This window comes from Rhinatrema bivittatum, chromosome 4 (genome assembly GCF_901001135.1).
Source record: "Rhinatrema bivittatum chromosome 4, aRhiBiv1.1, whole genome shotgun sequence".
Lineage (NCBI taxonomy): Eukaryota > Metazoa > Chordata > Amphibia > Gymnophiona > Rhinatrematidae > Rhinatrema > Rhinatrema bivittatum.
Window position 1 is genome coordinate 413,647,543 of NC_042618.1, and position 17,632 is coordinate 413,665,174.

The window sequence follows — 17,632 nt, forward strand, 5'->3', positions numbered from 1 at the left end:
AGTGCGGGGGTGATACGGTCTGTTTTGCAGGTGTTAGAATTCTGGCAGAGGCATTTTGCAGCATTTGGAGAGGTTTAATGGTTGAGGTGGGGAGGCCTAGGAGAAGAGAATTACAGTAGTCAATTTTAGAGAAGATGGTGGTCTGCAGGACTGTGCGGAAGTCATTGAAGTAGAGGAGAGGTTTCAGTTTTTTTGAGGAGTTTGAAGTAGCATTCTTTTATGGTTGAGTTGATGATTTCCCAGCAAGGGAAAGCTTTGGGCTGCTCGGGAAGTCTTCCCCTCCTCTCCTGCATGCAGCAATCATGCGGTTTCTGTTCCTCTGCAGCAGGTTCAGCCGCGTGGAGACAAGATGACGCAGACAGTGGTTTTCCTGTGCAGGAAAGCTTGTTGGGCCAGTGGCCTGGCTCAGGGACAGCTGAATGCAGCAGTGCAATGCCGCGATTCATTTCTGGAGGGGAGGGGCCCTCGGGGGGGGGGGGGGGGGAGGGGGGAATGAGGTTGGTAAGAAAGTCATAGGTTCCCAAGGCCGTGTCAGCTCAATACTGGGAGCCTAAGCCTGTCAAGCAGGAGTAGGGCTACAGCTCGGAGGGTGACGGATACCCAGGAGCCCAGGGACTCCCCTCCCCTGTTGTCTCTGGCAATCCTGCTGGGAAGGGGGAAATGCGAGCTCTGTGCTGGAGAGGGGAGAGGATGATGTGGCATTTTCCTCAGACTTTCTCTACCTTATGCATAAGGCCTTTTTAACCAGGAAAAGCACTGGCTATAAAAGGGCATTTCTGTCAGGCGTCTTGTCCTGCTGTAAAGAGGCCGAGGGGTGGATCAGGATGACCCAGCAAATCTCACAGCAGATGTCGATCAGGACGGGGATAAGGACATGGCTGATCCGGAAGAGATCCCGATAATTGAGGAAGATGACCTGCAGGTGGTTCATCTGTTTTGTAAGGAGGAGTTGAGGCCCCCTTAATATCCATGTTCAGAAGGAACTGGGTATTAAGGTGGTCCAGGAGGAGACAGACAATGAAGGTGTGGATCTAGTGTTGGTTGAACTCCGGGGCTCACCAAAAGCCTTTCCTTTCCCTAAAAGGATCAACAAACTGTTTACCAGGAATGGGACTTCCTGGAGGCAAGCCCCAAGGTGGATAGAGCCGTAGCAAGGTTGTATCCCCTGACAGAGGATATCCTGCAGCTGCTGGTATTGCTGAAGGTGGATGCTTCGGTCTTGGCAGTCACTAACAAGATGACCATTCTGGTTGCAGGTTTGACAGCGTTAAAGGACGTGCAGGAATGGAAGCTAGAGATTCATCAGGAGAAGATGTTTAAAGCCTCGGTGCTGAGCCTGCGAGTGGTATCTGTGGAAGTCTGATGCAGAGGGCCTGTTTACATTGGATCCAGAAGTCTCAGGAAAAGTCTTCAGTAATCACTGGTGTTAATAGCCAGGCAACTCAGGTGGTGGCCAGGATTGCATATGAGGCTGATGCGATTTAGGACTTGCGTTGGACTTCAGCCAGGAATATGGTCGCAGCAGTCTTGGTGCAACGTCTGCTGTGGTTGAGGAATTGATCAGCTGATATGAGGTCCAAGTCTCAGCTCTGTAATCTTTATGTTCTGCACATGTGACTAATAGGGATGTGCAGGGAAAAAAAGTCATTTTAACTTTTCGTTTTGGAAGGATTTTTTCCCACCAGTTTCAGTTTGTGGAATGTTTGATTTGTTTCATTTATGTGAAAAAAACGAATCAAACATTTAAACACACACACCCCCCCCCCGCCACACACACACAAAACGGGACCTCTCAAGGCCTCCCACCAACCTGGAAAAATGCAGGGAGCCAGGATCCACCAGCTCCCACTTACCTAGTCCGGTGGGGATATGCTGGCGATACCTAGGCCCTGACCCAAAGGCTAGGTTCCAATGCCAGGGTGTCAACCAGGACCGACACCTGACACCAAGACCCGGTCTGGAAGCCAGGTCCCATCATCTTGGCCTCAGCCTAGGCCCAGGCCAAAGTCTTGGCCTTGTGTAGGCTGAGGCCAAGGTAAGTTACTGCGACCTCAGCCTCGGCCAATGCCCGAGCTCAGGACTGATGCTGTAGCCTGGCACAGAGGCTGGGTCTTGACACCGGGGCCATAACCCAGACCCAGCCCCAACACTGGGGCCTGGCCCGGAGGCTGGGTCTTGATGCATGGGTCTCTGCCTAGGCTGGAGCCTGGGTCCAGGCCCAATGCTGTGGCCCGACCTGGAGGCCGAGTCCAATGCTGTGGCCTCAACCTGGACCCAGGTCCAATGCCAATGCTCCCACAGATAGCCAGTGGATAAGGTAAGAGTTTGTTTAGGGGTGCTCAGCTGAGGCCCTAACGTCAGCCTGGGCCCAGACCAAGACACTGGGCCTAGGCCATAGCTCCTGCTTTAGACATTTGTCTATGCCCTAGGTGAGGCCCTGGCTTCAGGCCTAGGTCTAGACCCAATGCATTTATTTTTAAAAAATGCAACAAATAAGCTTTGTTTCATTCAGGTCCCCCTAATTCATTTTGGGGCCCCATGAATGAAACAAATCAGCCTTATTTGGTGCATTTTGTACATGCATTTTAATCAAATGCACATCCCTCATGACTAAGGTGAGATATTCTGCTAATGTGTAGTGCCTGTGTAGGATCTATAGGAATCAGGTTTGTTTTGTTTCTCCAGTAAGTGGTATTCTAGAACCCAGAGTAATATTTACATTGCTGCTTTTTCTCAAGAAGGGTTGTTGTTTGTAGCTTGGTGTTACTACTGTTATGTTATGATAGGTTTGCTATAGAGATTTTGTCTTTTTTGTGGGGTTTTGGGTTACTTCACAATGTGTCTAGCCATATAGAATTATTTGAATTTTGCAGCAATAGCAAATTGTGCCTTAACCTATTCTTGCTTCATGATGGATTTAAGTAATGGAGAATTATTTTCATTAAAACAGTTTAATAAAACATTTGAAATTTGATATTTTTCACACTATTTTTGCTCAGGCACACTTGGCTAGTAGCACACATATTTTAGCTCAGCTTATAAAACGTTGCATGAAAGAACATTTTTGCGCATATAGCCTGTCAAATCTTAGAAGGAACATTGCGCCAGATCAAATAGGAAGAGGTTCTAGTCTAGATATTTTCTTATTTTGAAGAAAACAGATCTTCAATCAATACTGGACCTTCATGATCTCAGTTCTTACCTGGAGAGAGAAAAATTCAAGATAAACACTCTAAGCACTATTTTAACTCTGCTTCAGAAAGGAGACTGGTTAACCTCAATAGACAAGAAGGATGCTTACACACACATCCCTATCCATCTGAAGCACAGACAATTTCTCAGATTCACTCTTCAAAATTAGCACTTCCAGTTCAGCAGTCTGTCAGCAAAATATCTAGCGGTAGTAGCAGCATATTTGCAGACAAAGAACCTGCTGGTTTTTCCATATCACAACAACTGGCTATTATCAAGCACTTCCTCAAAAAGAATTGATGCTCAATGCAGCTCAAGTAGTCCGTACCATGCAACGGTTGGGTTTTGTAGTAAACTTTGAAAATCCAATTTGATACTCGTGCAACAGCTACTCTTCATCAGGGCCTAACTCAATATGGAAGACAGAAAGGCATATTTTCCAGCGTAGAGAGGACTCAATCTAAAGACTCCAGTTTACATGATTTCCAGAAGACCATGGGTGACTGCTAGGAATTTTCTCAAATATGGAATCCATGGTGCACATTACATCTTTGGCTCGCTTGTTAATGCACCCAGCTCAGTAGCAGTTGCGCTTTCACTGGAATCAGCTTCTACAAGCGAAAGTTCCCATTACCCGCAATCTAATTCCCTCGCTGAAGAGGTGACTGAGCGACAAGAACCTTTATACTGGAAGGAACATTCATGTGTCAAACGTCCATCTCATCCTCATGACAAGTGCGTCACTTTGCGGTTGTGGAGTTAATCTTGATCACATGACCACTCAAGATGTTTAAGATGTGCAGAAATACAGATATCACAAAAATCTCTTGGTGCTCAAGAGGATTTTCAAGGACATGGTGGCATTCAAACCTTGGATAGTCAATAAAGTTCTACAGGTGCAGACAGACAATCAGGTCATCATGTTCTACATAAATAAGCAAGGGGGAACAGGCTCTTACAAGCTGTGAAAGGAAGCATAAGAACATGCCATACTGGGTCAGACCAAGGGTCCATCAAGCCCAGCATCCTGTTTCCAACAGTGGCCAATCCAGGGCATAAGAACCTGGCAAGTACCCAAAAACTAGTGTATTCCATGTTACCATTACTAGTAATAGCAGTGGCTATTTTCTAAGTCAACTCAGTTAATAGTAGGTAGTGGACTTCTCCTCCAAGAACTTATCCAATCCTTTTTTAAACACAGCTATACTGACTGCACTAACCACATCCTCTGGCAAGAAATTCCAGAGTTTAATTGTGCATTGAGTGAAAAAGAACTTTCTCCAATTAGTTTTAAATGTGCCACACACTAACTTTACTAAGTTAGCGTGTGGCACGCTTAGTGATCTGGCACTTTACTAAGTTAGCGTGCCAGATCACTAAGCAGTAGTGATCTGGCACTGGGATATCAAATGGAATATCCACTTGACTACACTTTACCTTCCAGGCATACATGATCGCTTGGCAGATGGCTTGAGCAGAGAGTTACAGTCTCACGAGTGGTCTCTTCATCTAGATATAGCTTGCCAGGTTTTTGCGAGGTGGAGCATCCCAGCTATCGATCTCTTTGCTTTGCTGCTCAAACAGAAACTACCACATTTCCGCTCAAAGGATCCTTCCAACCAAGTAGTGACCTTGGACACATTTGCATATCCATGGTCCAAAAGTCTAATGTATGCATTTCCTCGAATACTACTAATCTCCAGAACAATTCAAAAGCTATGAAAGGCCAAGGCTACAATGATTATTATAGCCCCATTTTGGCCAAGGTAAACATGGTTCACATGGGTCTTGAGGTTAGCAGTACAACCTCCCATTCACTGCCCTCTCTTTCTAACTTTCCTTACACAAAACTAAGGGACAATTCACTCCATCTTACATTCTCTAGCAATGACTGCATGATTGCTGAAAACCAGATGATTGGTAGTTTTTGTCATGAAGTGTGAACCCTTGGCTGTGACATGGTTGATGCAGCCTGAAAGGCAAGCCCACTAGGCCCACTCCGACAGTAGGTGAACACGCTGAACTGAGATGAGGTCTGGGCTTGCTTATTTATTTATTTATTTATTTAGAGTTTCTTCTATACCGATAGCCGTTTGCACATTGTATCGGTTTACATACAACTAAGAACGTTTGGGCATGGCCCTTACATAGAACAATCGCAAAATATGTAAAAATAGACACAAGAGATATATATGTCTTAAGAACAGGGAACTATATCAAGGGGTTCACTTATACCAGCTCCGTTCCCCTCAAGTTTAGCTCTTAGGTTCCGAGGGCTGGCAGGGGGTAGGCAAGGGTCTGATAGAGAACAATCAGACAGAGTCTGGTGGTAGGCCAAGGTCAGGACAGGCAGCGAATAAACAATGGTCAAATCCAGGCCATGGTTGGAGCAGGCAGATATCAAGCAGTGTCAAGGTCCAGGCAATGGTCAGGGAGTGCTGCTGCTGGGGTTTCTCACCGCAGGACCTCATAGGCCAGTGTGCAATGTGTGGGCATGCAATCCGTGCATGAGCCTAAGGGCGAGGCATCAGTGGGTCAGAGCAGGGCGGAGGTGACGAAGTTTCTGCTGTGAAGATGCTGCAGCTAGGTCAGGATGAGTGCAGCCGGTTGTGGGGACTACCCATGGCTGGCTAAACATTACATTACCCCTGCCCAGGGCCCTGGGCTTATAGGGAAAGAGGGGATGAAACTCGTTGGTGAGACAAGGAACCTGGACATTAGCTTGCCTCTAATGAACCTGGCTTCCAGAATGTGTCCTCTTCAGTGGTCACACTGGTAGGTTCAGGGATGGATCATGTTGGCCAAGACAAAAGCAGAGGCTTAGCTGCTTTTGTCACATGGAACATGTCATGGACCTTGAGTGAGGGAGGCAGTTTTAATTGATAACAACCGGGTTCAGCTGATGAATAACAGTGAATGAACTGATGAAATGTTGTGCAAGTTTCAAGGACAGAATCTTTAAATGGAGGCTACAGGTGTTTAGCTATACTCTGTCCCCTGGTTTGAAGTGAGGAGTCAGGCAACATCTCTTAACTGCCTATGTTTTGTACTTTTCTGCGACTGTAGCAAGGAGCTGGTGGGTCCTGTGCCAAAAGTTTCCTAGATTCTGGGGTGGGTGTGTGTGTGTGTGAAGGAGAGAGCCACCGAGTGTGAGAGAGTGCCTGTGTATGTAAGAGCCAGAGTGAGAGAGTGTTTGTGTGTAAAAGTGAGACACAGAGTGTGAGAGACTTCCTGTGTATATGCGAGGGGGAGCGAGAGACACTGAGTTTGATATTGCCTCTGTGACAGGCCGATACAGTGTTAACCCGCGTTTGGACACGCGTTTGTCGTGCTAGCTTTACCCCTTATTCAGTAAGGGGTAATAGCGTGTCGAAAACGCACGACCAACCCCCCGAAACTAATAGCACCCGCAACATGCAAATGCATGTTGATGGCCCTATTAGTTATTCCCGCGCAATTCAGTAAGTAAAATGTGCAGCCAAGCCGCACATTTTACTTTCAGAAATTAGCATCTACCCAAAGATAGGCGTTAATTTCTGCTGGCACCAGGAAAGTGCACAGAAAAGCAGTAAAAACTGCTTTTCTGTACACCCTTCAAATTAATATCATGGCTATATTAAGTCAGAGGTTTCAAAAGTTAAAAATTAATTAAAAAATTAAAAAAAAAAAACTTAAAAGCAGCCCGCAGGTTGAAAACCGGACACTCAATTTTGCCGGCGTCCAGTTTCCGAACCCGTGGCTGTCAGCGGGTTTGAGAACTGACGCCAGCAAAATTGAGCGCCGGCTGTCAAACTCGCTGACAGCCGCCGCTCCTGTCAAAAAAGAGGCGCTAGGGACACGCTAGTGTCCCTAGCGCCTCTTTTTACCGCGGGCCCTAATTTGAATAAATTTGTTTTAGTGAATCGCATGCACAGGAGAGTGGCCTGTGTGCACACCGCTCTCCCACAAACTTTACTGTATCGGCCTGTGAGTGTATAAGAAGGGGGAAAGCCACAGAGTGTGAGAGCATGCCTTTGTATGTGTGAGGGGGAGAGAAGCTTTTGTGAGTGGGGTGTGTGTGAAGAAAGAGCTACTGAGTATGTGTGTGTGAGTGAAAGAGGATAAACTTTCTACATCTTCCCCCCCCCAACTAATATAGGTGTCACGGTTCCTCCGGTCCATGCACTCCCAACTGCGTTGTTTCCAAGGTCCAGCCCCTGAGAGAGCTTTCCTGGTCCCTTGAAAACTCAAATAGAAGTTCTTTGTAATTTATCCTCACAACTCCCCAGGCGGGGTTTGAACTCTCCCGGCCTGGCTGGAAGGCAGATGCCCTCCCCAGTGAGCCAATGACTCACCCTGCAATGTCTGGCTTCTAAAGTTCATAACCAACCAACATCAACTCCAAAGTTCAAAAGTCTGACCCAATGGGCCTAACTGCCACCTCCCACAGTATCTCTCAGGATAGTTTCCTTGTCCCTTAGATACAACCACCCGCTGGCAGTCTCTCAAACAATATCCTTAAGTAGGCACATCCGGATAGTAAACAGTCTTTAGCTCCCAAGCTCACCTTCAAGGAAGTCACGCCAGCCATCCGTCTTCCATCTAAGCAGGAGTACCAAAGTTCCAGTCTTGCAGGTAGCATGGTCCTTCTCCTTCAGTTCCCAGCAAGAGACTGAGACTGCTGGGTTAGGGAGTCTTTTTTATACTCTGTAACTCCTCCTCCTCTGCCAGCTGATTGGCTCGAGGGAAGTCCCACCCTTAACCTCCCACACCTGTGAGTTTGTCTCTATGGTTACAGGGGAAGCCACCAGTGTATATCCTTGACTCTGTGTCACCTGGGTTTTCTTCCCCCTCCTTCTAGGACTTTGGTTCCAGGGAGTTTTTGTTCCTGGCTTTATTCTACCTACCCGGACTGGCTTAGTGACCCCGTCACACTAGGACAATCTCAAGGAGATTAAAGTTCCCAAGAATGGAGAGCAGAGGATTTTTTATCCCTATTAGTTTCAATTGTTGAATGTAGTTTGATATTAATTAATTAATTATTTATTTATTTATTTATTTATTTATTTAGAATTCTTATATACCAACATTCTTGAAAAAAATATCTAATCATATCGGTTTCCATTATAACAGAACAATCGCAGCTAAGGCGTTACATTAAAACGAGGCGTCTGATAAAATAAATAAATAAAACAGCAAAACAGTAATAACAGGCGTTAAATTAAAACACGGCGTCTAATAGAGTATCGCTATGAACCTGAGAACCATCCAAATAGGGCGTAAAGGGGGGCCCTAAAGGATGTAAGAGCAAAACCAGGATATAAAAACATTAGCATTAGCTACTAAGTATAATGGTTGATTGTTAACTCATAAGTAAGGTAGTAGGGGTTATCTTGAAAGAGGATGACACTGGGTGTGTAAGGAGGGACAAGGGAATGGGTAGCAATGAGTAGAGAGAGGGATAGGCCGAGATGGCTGATGGACGGAGGGAAGGAAGAGGAAGAGGAGGGGAGGGAGGGGAACATGCTAAGGTGGTTGAGGACAATCATGGATCCCCATAAAGTTCTGTTATGTCCTTTGACCAGTGTCCGCGTGTTCTTGGGACTCCGGGAAGGCTTGTCTGAAAAGCCATGTTTTGAGGTGTTTCTTAAATGTTTGATGACATGGTTCTTGGCGAAGATATGTCTATTTTTAAATGTTTTATTGATGTAATATTTGCAGTGGTGCTCTTTTCTGGGTAGGGTTGCTGTTTGAGACCTGGGAGTTAGTGTTATTTTGCTGTGGCAGATTTCTCTCTTGAAGAAAACTTTATTCTTGGTAAACTGTAATAGTTTTTATTGGAGCTATGTAAGTATTATCCCAATATAATGTATGTGAGCTATTGAGACAATATAGGACCTATCTTTAGATGTAAATATCTCTGATCTGACATCTGAAGAAGGGGGTCTTTGTAATTTCAAAAGCTCTTGCATAATATTTTTAGGTAAAGGTATTTATTTTGTAGGTATTTTTAGGCAGCCTGGCTTGTTCCATTAGGTGGTGTATTGGTGTTCAGGGCCCGATGTAATATTTACATTGTTGCCTTTTTTTTTTTTTTTTTTGTAATCACTGTTTTTATTGGGTGATTCACAAACAGGGTAACAACATTCGTTGCATAACATTAGAGACAGAGAAACAGAAATACTTTCAAAACAGGCAACTCGCTGAGTAAACAATTATTACACCCTTTTTTACAATCTGCAATGCTACCCATCTTCCCCCCCAAGGTCCCAAGCATCCCTTCCCCCCGCCCTCCCCCAAGAGACCGTAGAAAACCATGCGTAATCACCATTAACTCTGCAAGTACTCAGTAACAAGTATTAAGAACCAAACTTCTAGCTCTAGGAGGCAAGACTTGGATGTAAGGCTCCCAAGTTTGCAGAAATAATTTTCTCCGGTTAGGTGAGCCACGGGCAGCGAGCTGTTCCATCTGCATAAGTCTATGAAAATGGATCCGCCAGGTCCTTGTTGCCTTTTTATACGTATGGTTTTTACTGTTTGAGTACTGTCAATTAGTTCAGTTTTGGTATGGGAGGTTTATTATATTGTAATTGTTTACTCAAGGCTTTCTGAGGGCCAAGTCCATACCCTATTCATACTACAAAAAGCCTAATGCCATATAGGTTTCAACTGTCTTTTGTATGGTGGGGAAAGGGGACGGAGGGTGCGAGACTGCTGAAGGATTGGGAGGGGAGTGTGGGAGGGTAGAGAGAACTGAGGGAGCAAGACTGTTGGTGACTCGAGAGTGGGGAGGGGGGGGGGGATTTGGATTAGAAAGGAAGGATGAGGGAGCGAGACTGAATCCCCATTTATAAATATCACCACAAGCCACTGGTTGCCAGTATAGGAGCATATGCACATGTGCAGGTGGGCCTGGGCAGTGCTTGGTAGGATCTTCCAAGCGGCCACAAGGTTAACCCTGAGTGGGTGTTAAGAGTAGCACTGAAACATTATATGGCAGGGATCAGTAAGCCTAATATCTGCTAAAATGCTAGAAACTATAGATAAGAATATAATTACTGGGTGCATGGCTTAATGGAGAAATAACATGGTTTCAGCACAGGGAAGTTATACCTTACCAATATATTATAATTTTTGAGATGCAAATAAACATGTTGATAAGGGTCAGTTTGGCCATATAGTTAGGGACCATTTTTTCTTGGAATTCATCGGTATTTATTATAAAATGTCTTTTTTCCACTGATTTTCTCCTGCTTCTATTGTCACGGTAAACACTGATAATTTCCTGGGAAAAAAATCAGAATTGAAAACCAAGGTCCCTAGATATGGTGTACCTGAGTTTCAGACGGCATTTGATAAAGTCCCTCATGAGAGACTGCTCAGGAAATTACAAAGTCATGGGATAGGTGGCAACGCGCTATTGGGATGTGCCAGGTACTTCCAGCTGACCTGGACTGGTCACTATTGGAGACAGGGATGCTGGGCCCGATGGACATTGGTCTAACCCAGGATGGTATTTCTTATGTTCTTAATATCTATAATGTTTACATACTGATTGAGTTTTTATTCACTTGAATCATTTCACATCTTTATTATGTACAGCACTGTATATAACAAAGTATTATTTAAAGATTCAGCAATGGACATTTGTTTAAGTTGCCTTTGTTTTTTGCACAAGTAGGTTTTGTAACACTTTAAGGGTTAGATGTGCTAAAGGGTTTTTACCCATTTTGAGGTAAAATTATCGGTGGTATGCCTAACTGCTAAGTCACATGTGTAATTTAAAATACAAATAGAGTAGTTGGAAATCCAAAATCACTGGAATATATCAATAGTAGTGATCTGGAAAATGTTCAAGTCCACAAATGTTCAAATAGCTGTTCAGAAGGAATGCTTTAATCACTTAGAACAGACAACATCTCAGTGTATTATATGCATAAATAGGCCATTCATGTGCATGATTTTTTAAAATTCAGGTTGCACAAGTAAAACTATAACTTGTCTCCAAAGCATCTCTTTTTTATGCAGCCATGTTTATGAATGTCATGAACATAAGCACGTATGTATGGCCCATCTTATTTTACATGCTCAAGTCTTGACAAGTTTGGAAAATTTGCCTCATCGTGTGTACGGGGAAAAATGCTTAATATATCTGGCTCTTAATAATAGGTCAATATTCAAAGCCATTTAGACAGAGAACTCATAAGTTATCCAACTAAATGGCAAGTCTGATATATTCAGCCATTTAGCCAGATATTAAGTCATTATCTGGCTATAATTTAAGCTGGATAAAAAAAAAGGAGCATTTCAGAGGTGTTCCAGAGCGTGACAAACTTATCCAGCTAACTTAGCTGATTTTCAATTGTCACCAGCTAACTGGAAGATTTATCATTTCGCTATAATTATAGCGAAATGATCCACCACGGAAAAAAAAAAGGGGCGGGGGGCGATAGTGAGCAGGTGGCCGGTGCACACTATCGCCCCTTTAGCACCAATGAAATATCTGTAGCTATTTCCGGCGCTAATGCGGGTGATGATGTACTTATCGCCCGCAGTGCTACAGGCCCCTAAATTTCCTGTTTTCTGTACACCCTCCGACTTAATATCATGGCGATATTAAGTCGGAGGCCCCAAAAGTTAAAAAAAAAAGTAAAAATTTTAAAAAAATAAAAATTTAAAATCGGCCCGCGGGTTGAAAACCGGACGCTCAATTTTGCCAGCGTCTGGTTTCCGAACCCATGGCTGTCAGCGGGTCCGAGAACTGACGCCAGCAAAATTGAGCGTCGGCTGTCAAACCCGCTGACAGCCGCCGCTCCTGTCAAAAAGGAGGCGCTAGGGACGCGCTAGTGTCCCTAACGCCTCCTTTTACCGTGGGCCCTCATTTGCATAGGCCACCCTCCTGAATCGTCGCGTGCCCAGGAGAGTGGCCTGTGCGCTCGCCAGCTCTCCCGTGCATTTTTCTGTATCAGCCTGTAAGTTAGCTAAATAACTTTATACCTGCTTCAGAGCAGGTCTAGTTATCCGGCCTCATGTAGCTGGATGGCTTCCTATTTAACTGGATATCCTGTTAAGTAGTGCGTCAACATTAAAAGAAAAAAACAAAAAAAGCAAGAAAAAAAAGTGCCAGTGGCTTGGTCTCCCTCCCTGCTCCTCATACATGGCCCTGTTGGGCCGTGCACCCTCCATCCTCCTCTTGTACATGGTTAAAGTGCCGGGATCTGCAGATTGAGCCTTTAAAATAAGAAGATCGCGCTGCCCCCACCCATACCTAGCGCATATGCTAACGCTTCCAGCTCTGACTCTGACAGAACAGCCCTTGAAGCATCGGGAGTGGGGAAGGGTTTACCTCACTCCCGCGTCCAGGCATTTTAAGGTATAGGGGTGGAGTATGGGAGGCTCAGAGGGGATGTCGGCCTGGCTTCATATACATTACAGGTGGGTGGGGGTGGGGGGAGCAGCCTGATCTTTTAAGGGAAGCGAGGAAGAGAGGGGCCTGACCTGCAGACCCCAGGACTAACTATATGCTGGATGGGAATCGGAGTCTAGAAACTCAGATTTCTAAGGCGATGTGATTAGCGTTTTTATTCATTTAAAAATGGTTCGTCTGTTGCAGCCATTTGTAAATGGACAGGCTCTGAAATCGGTAGTCTATATCCTAGTAATGGCAACAGTGGATTACTGTAATGGTATCTACTGGGGCCTAATCAAGGTATTAATAAGACGTTTACAGGTCATACAGAATCTGGCTGCGAGGTTAGTGATGGGGTGTTCAGGGCATGATCCTGCAAGTCCGCTTTTAAAGAAATTACACTGGCTCCCTACAGGATTCTCCTTGTAAGTTCAAGATACTAGTCCCAGCTTTTAAGATATTGAATGGGGGAAGTGTCCACCGCACTTGCAAAATCAATTGTTATGGAAAACATCAACCAGGTCACAAAGATCTCTCCATCAATTTCAGCTGCAATTTCCATCTGTTACGGTGTTTCAAATTAGGTTCCAAAATAGAGCTCCCTCCTGAGATCAGGGAGGAACATGGTTTACTAACATTTTGGAAAAAAACTGAAGACCTGGTTGATGCTTACTGAGGTGAATTAAGGCTTTTATAAAAGTTTATTGTGCTGTATTGCATTACTGTTGGTGAGACTGATTTGTTTTATTGTGATGTATGTTTCTATTATTGTGCACCGCTTTGGACTTGTTTTAGCCAGGAAAGCGGTATATAAATCATTTAAAATAAATATGTAAGAGAGGTTTGGGAGGTGGAGGGTATACGGCTGACAGGACCATGTATGATGATGGGGTTTTTTGGAGGGGGGGGGGGGGTTGATCCGCTGGTATTTTTATGTTTTGTTTTATTTTTATATATTGACAGCGCTACTTATCTGGATATCTTTGAAAGATATTCAGTTAAGTAGGAAGTTATCTGGCCAAACAGGGCTGTACAACTTAAAAGCCTAAGTGGCTATAGTCAAACATAATCAGTTAGGTTTTTCAGTAGCTGGATAACTTTAGGCAAGTATATTCAGTGGGAAGTTTATCATGCTGAATATACGAGCCAAATTATCCAGCTAATTTTAGCCAAATAACTTGTCCACTAAATGGCTTACTGAATATTAGCCTGCTTATTTCTAAGGTGCACTTTTGTTTCCTTCTTAATTAGCAGAAGTCCCTCTGTTTTTAATTTGTTAGAAAAGGCTAAATTGGCCAATCTAATTGGTCAACTTGGCCTTGTCTGAATAAATTCTTGCTCTGAAGATGCTTATTAGCTGCACGAAAGATTGAAAGTTCCATTTACATTTCTGCAACCCTCTACAAGTGCCCTCCTAAGTAATTCAGTTGTGGGGCCTTTCTTGAGCTGCGGTGGGATGATGTCCTCCGCAGCAGCGTTGGGCCAATCTTCAACTGCAGTGGGATGGCATCCATACTGGGACTTTCTTCAGCCGTGGCGGGATGGGATCCACTGCAGCTATGTCGCCATGGGATGGGTGATGCTAGCGGTGCCCCCCCCTCCCCCCACCTACCCAAACACTGGCTTTCAGTTCTGTAGCTGTTTCATGATAGCTTGCACTAGCTGTTGGTGCTGAAGCCAGTGCTTCTGCCTCCAATGTTCAGGCAGTTCGAAGTATGAGAACGTGAAATTTCTGCTGAAGCTGAGGTTGGAAATCCTTTGCACAGGTGGAAGCTTTACAGGACAGAGCTTGGCCCCACAGTGTCCGTAGGACCTACCTCTTTTCCCTTGCCCCTCAGCCTTTGCCCCACTGGAATGCTTGCTTCCATGGGACTTTGCATCCTGGGTGGGTTGCGGCTGACGTTTGTTGCTAGGTTTAGGACTGGCTTTCTTCAGGCTCTGGCTCACCCGCCCCTGCAGGCCGCTGAAGTGGTTGGAGTTTCCAGTGCAGGCTGCATGGACGGGGGCATCGTGGAGGAATGCGGTGAAGAACTCTGAGGAGGGTGATCCTCCCCATGGAGTCAGGTCTTCTTTGAAGCTGGTGTGATTCTTTTGTTTTGCTTGTGGGGAGGGCTTTTTTTGAGGTGAACAGGCAGAGCAACGCCTTGGCTTTTGGTCCCCTTTTTCTGAATTAGAGAAAACAAAATATATGAACAGCATGCAGTTCAGTCTGTTACAATAAAGCAACATATAGCTTGAGCTACAATATTTATTTATAATGATTTGTTTACTGTTCTTTCTAAGGATCAAGGCAGTTTATAGTACTAAAACATACATTTAAAAAATGTACATATAAGGTCATGACAGATTCTGCATAAACATTTGACACAGGAAATAGCATGAGGTGCATCTTATATACTAAATTCTAAACTTCAAATCAGAGCCGTAGCCAGGCCATTTGGCACCTATGGCCAAGTATAAAAGTGCACGCTCACCCTGAGCACCACATACAACACCATGAGCTGGGAGACTCCGTTAAATTTGGGGGCTTTTATTTTGACCCAGTAGCTTTCTCCTGCTCCTATGGGTTTCTGGCTCAATCGGAACAAATATGGGGATCCTGATGCCATGAACCTTCATTGAAAAACTGAACTGGAAACCCCAAGAAGTCAGATTCTGCATGCCATTCACCATCAGAGAAATAGAAATACATTTCCTCTTATATTGTTCAAAATAAAGGAAATCATGGGCTGCACATTCCCAAAGTTGACATATTCCATTCAATAAACTGAATATAAACTGCTTTTTTCCACCCATGCTGTCTGAACATTTTATTTTCCTAATCACTTTATACTGCTTTATACTGCTTTTCTCTTGTTGGTTTCCTAACTCCTTTACAGGGTCTCCTGTTCATTTTCCATTTCATCTCTCTCCTCCTGTCTTCTTCAGTTCCTCCCCTATGTCTGAGTTTAATACAGATCTTTCCGTTTTCTTCTCCTTTTTCTTCATTCTCTTTCTCTATCTACTCATCTAGATTTCATCCCCTTCTTTCCGTCCAGTTCTCTGTGCCAATCATACAACTCGCCAGCTCTCTCCTCTATTGCCCCCTCTGTCCTCATTCTCCCCCTTGTTGAGTTGCTCCTTATACCATCTCCAGCTGTCTGGCTTCCTTGTCTTTCCTCGCAACAGCTGCATCCTTTCTTGTTCTTTTGAAACCACCTCACCCCCAAATCCTCCTCCTCTCCCATCCCCCTTGCTCATCTTCTAACCACTCATATCTTCCATTCTTCCCTAGGGCCACTGAAAGGGTATTAGGCAACCTATGTGAACCTTACAGCCTTGCACCCCCTCCTTCTCAGGCATGCCCTCCCCACACACAATCACAAATTATGCATTTATAGTAACAGATTTTACAAGAAAAAGGACTTTGAGGCAAAAACATCACTTACAGAATGTATAATACATTTACATGCACTGCTGTGGTGACAACCAAAAAATCCTGCATAAAGCAAAAAAAAGACATTTGCGGGTAGATTTTATAACATATGCGCGTGCGTCCATGACCGCACAGATTTTATAACATGCGTGCGCCGGTGCACGCATGTTATAAAATCAGTTTGCCACGCCACATGCACTGAATTTTAAAATCCACGCGCGCACATATAGGGAGAATTTTTGCAAAGTCCGCGTGGTAACGCAAACGGGCCTTCCCCAGTTCCCTCCCAGTCCGCTCCTTAATTGGAGCGGACTGGGAGGGAACTTCCCCTCTCCTCCCCACCTCCTAAAACTAACCTACCTTGCCTCTATTTTATTTCTTACTACTCCTCGGGAGCAGAAGTAATTTACACATGCCGGCCGCCCAGCTGCCATTGTGCGCTTCCCCGGGTCAGTGGCTAATAGCCACTGTCCTAGCTGGCCTCCATCCCACCCTGCCCCTATCTCAGGACCCAGCCCTTGTGTGGCTGGGCCCTTTTGAAAACGTGCGTGGCGCACGCAGGGCCCAGCCACACACATAAGTGGCGATTTTTATACACGTGGCTGATTTAAAATTTGGCTGTTGGTTTATGGTGTTAGGCCTATGGTAACAATTTGGGTATTGGTTTTGTCCTGGCAAAGCCATGAGAAAACTGAATTATAATTACAATATAGTAAACCTCCCATACCAAACAGCAGTAACAGCCAGCACTCAAACAGTAACAATCCTTCCTATGAAAAGATAATATTGCAAATATTACACAGGCCCTAAAACACCTCCTATTTGGGAAAGAAAACAAGCCAAGCTGATATAGATCCCTACACAAAAACTACACGCTACCAGAGTACTTCACCTCGGTCATACATGCAGAACACAGACAAACCCTCACTAAATACAGAATTAAAAAACGTGCAGACAAAAACTCAACTGAAAACCACAACAAGCCAGACTCTGTATACAGTGCAACCTAGGAAAAACAGAAACATCACTAAGCCTCGTAAAACATAAATCAACAAAATCAAGAAATATAAAACATCAATCATAATAGTAAATCCATACTAATGAAAAGAAATAGTTCAAAACAGTTGATGATTAGAACAGCATCTAAAAACTCATAAAATTTTTCTGAATGGCAATAAAATATTTCAAAACAGCAGATACATCAAATAACACCTGATAATTAAAACTAATAAGGATAAATAAATCTTCCGCTCTCCATTCCTGGGAACATTTTGATTTCCAGATGCCCTGAGATTGCAATGGATTAGCAGAAAGAGGGGAGGGATTTGTTGCACACAAACTTTCTCATCTCTCTCTCCCTAACACATATGCTTATTTGCTCTCTCACTCTCACATTCTCAATCATACATACACACACGCACTCGTTTTCTCTCTCACATGCTCAATTATATCCACAAACATACATATAACATGCTCAGTCATACACACACACTCATACGCTCTCTCTCAAATGCTATCATACATACACACATGCTTGTTCGCTTTCTCTCACATACACAGACACACTCGATCGTTTGTTTTCTCACATGCGCAATCATGCACACATGCTCATAAGCTCTCTCATACATGCTCAATCA

At 44.3% G+C, this 17,632-nt stretch overlaps 1 protein-coding gene across 4 annotated transcripts in view; it reads left to right on the top strand.

Moving 5' to 3' along the window:
- The window catches only part of DALRD3 (DALR anticodon binding domain containing 3), a 142,513-nt gene that overhangs the window by 95,967 nt on the left and 28,914 nt on the right, over window positions 1–17,632 (top strand). Inside the window, exon 14 of one of the 4 annotated variants that reach the window (XM_029601258.1) lies at window positions 1,257–2,947. The exons of the other annotated variants lie outside the window; for them this stretch is intronic. The gene's annotated coding sequence lies outside the window, so the exon portion shown is untranslated. Of the gene's footprint in view, window positions 1–1,256; window positions 2,948–17,632 lie in introns of those variants that run through there. 4 annotated transcript variants of the gene reach the window in all.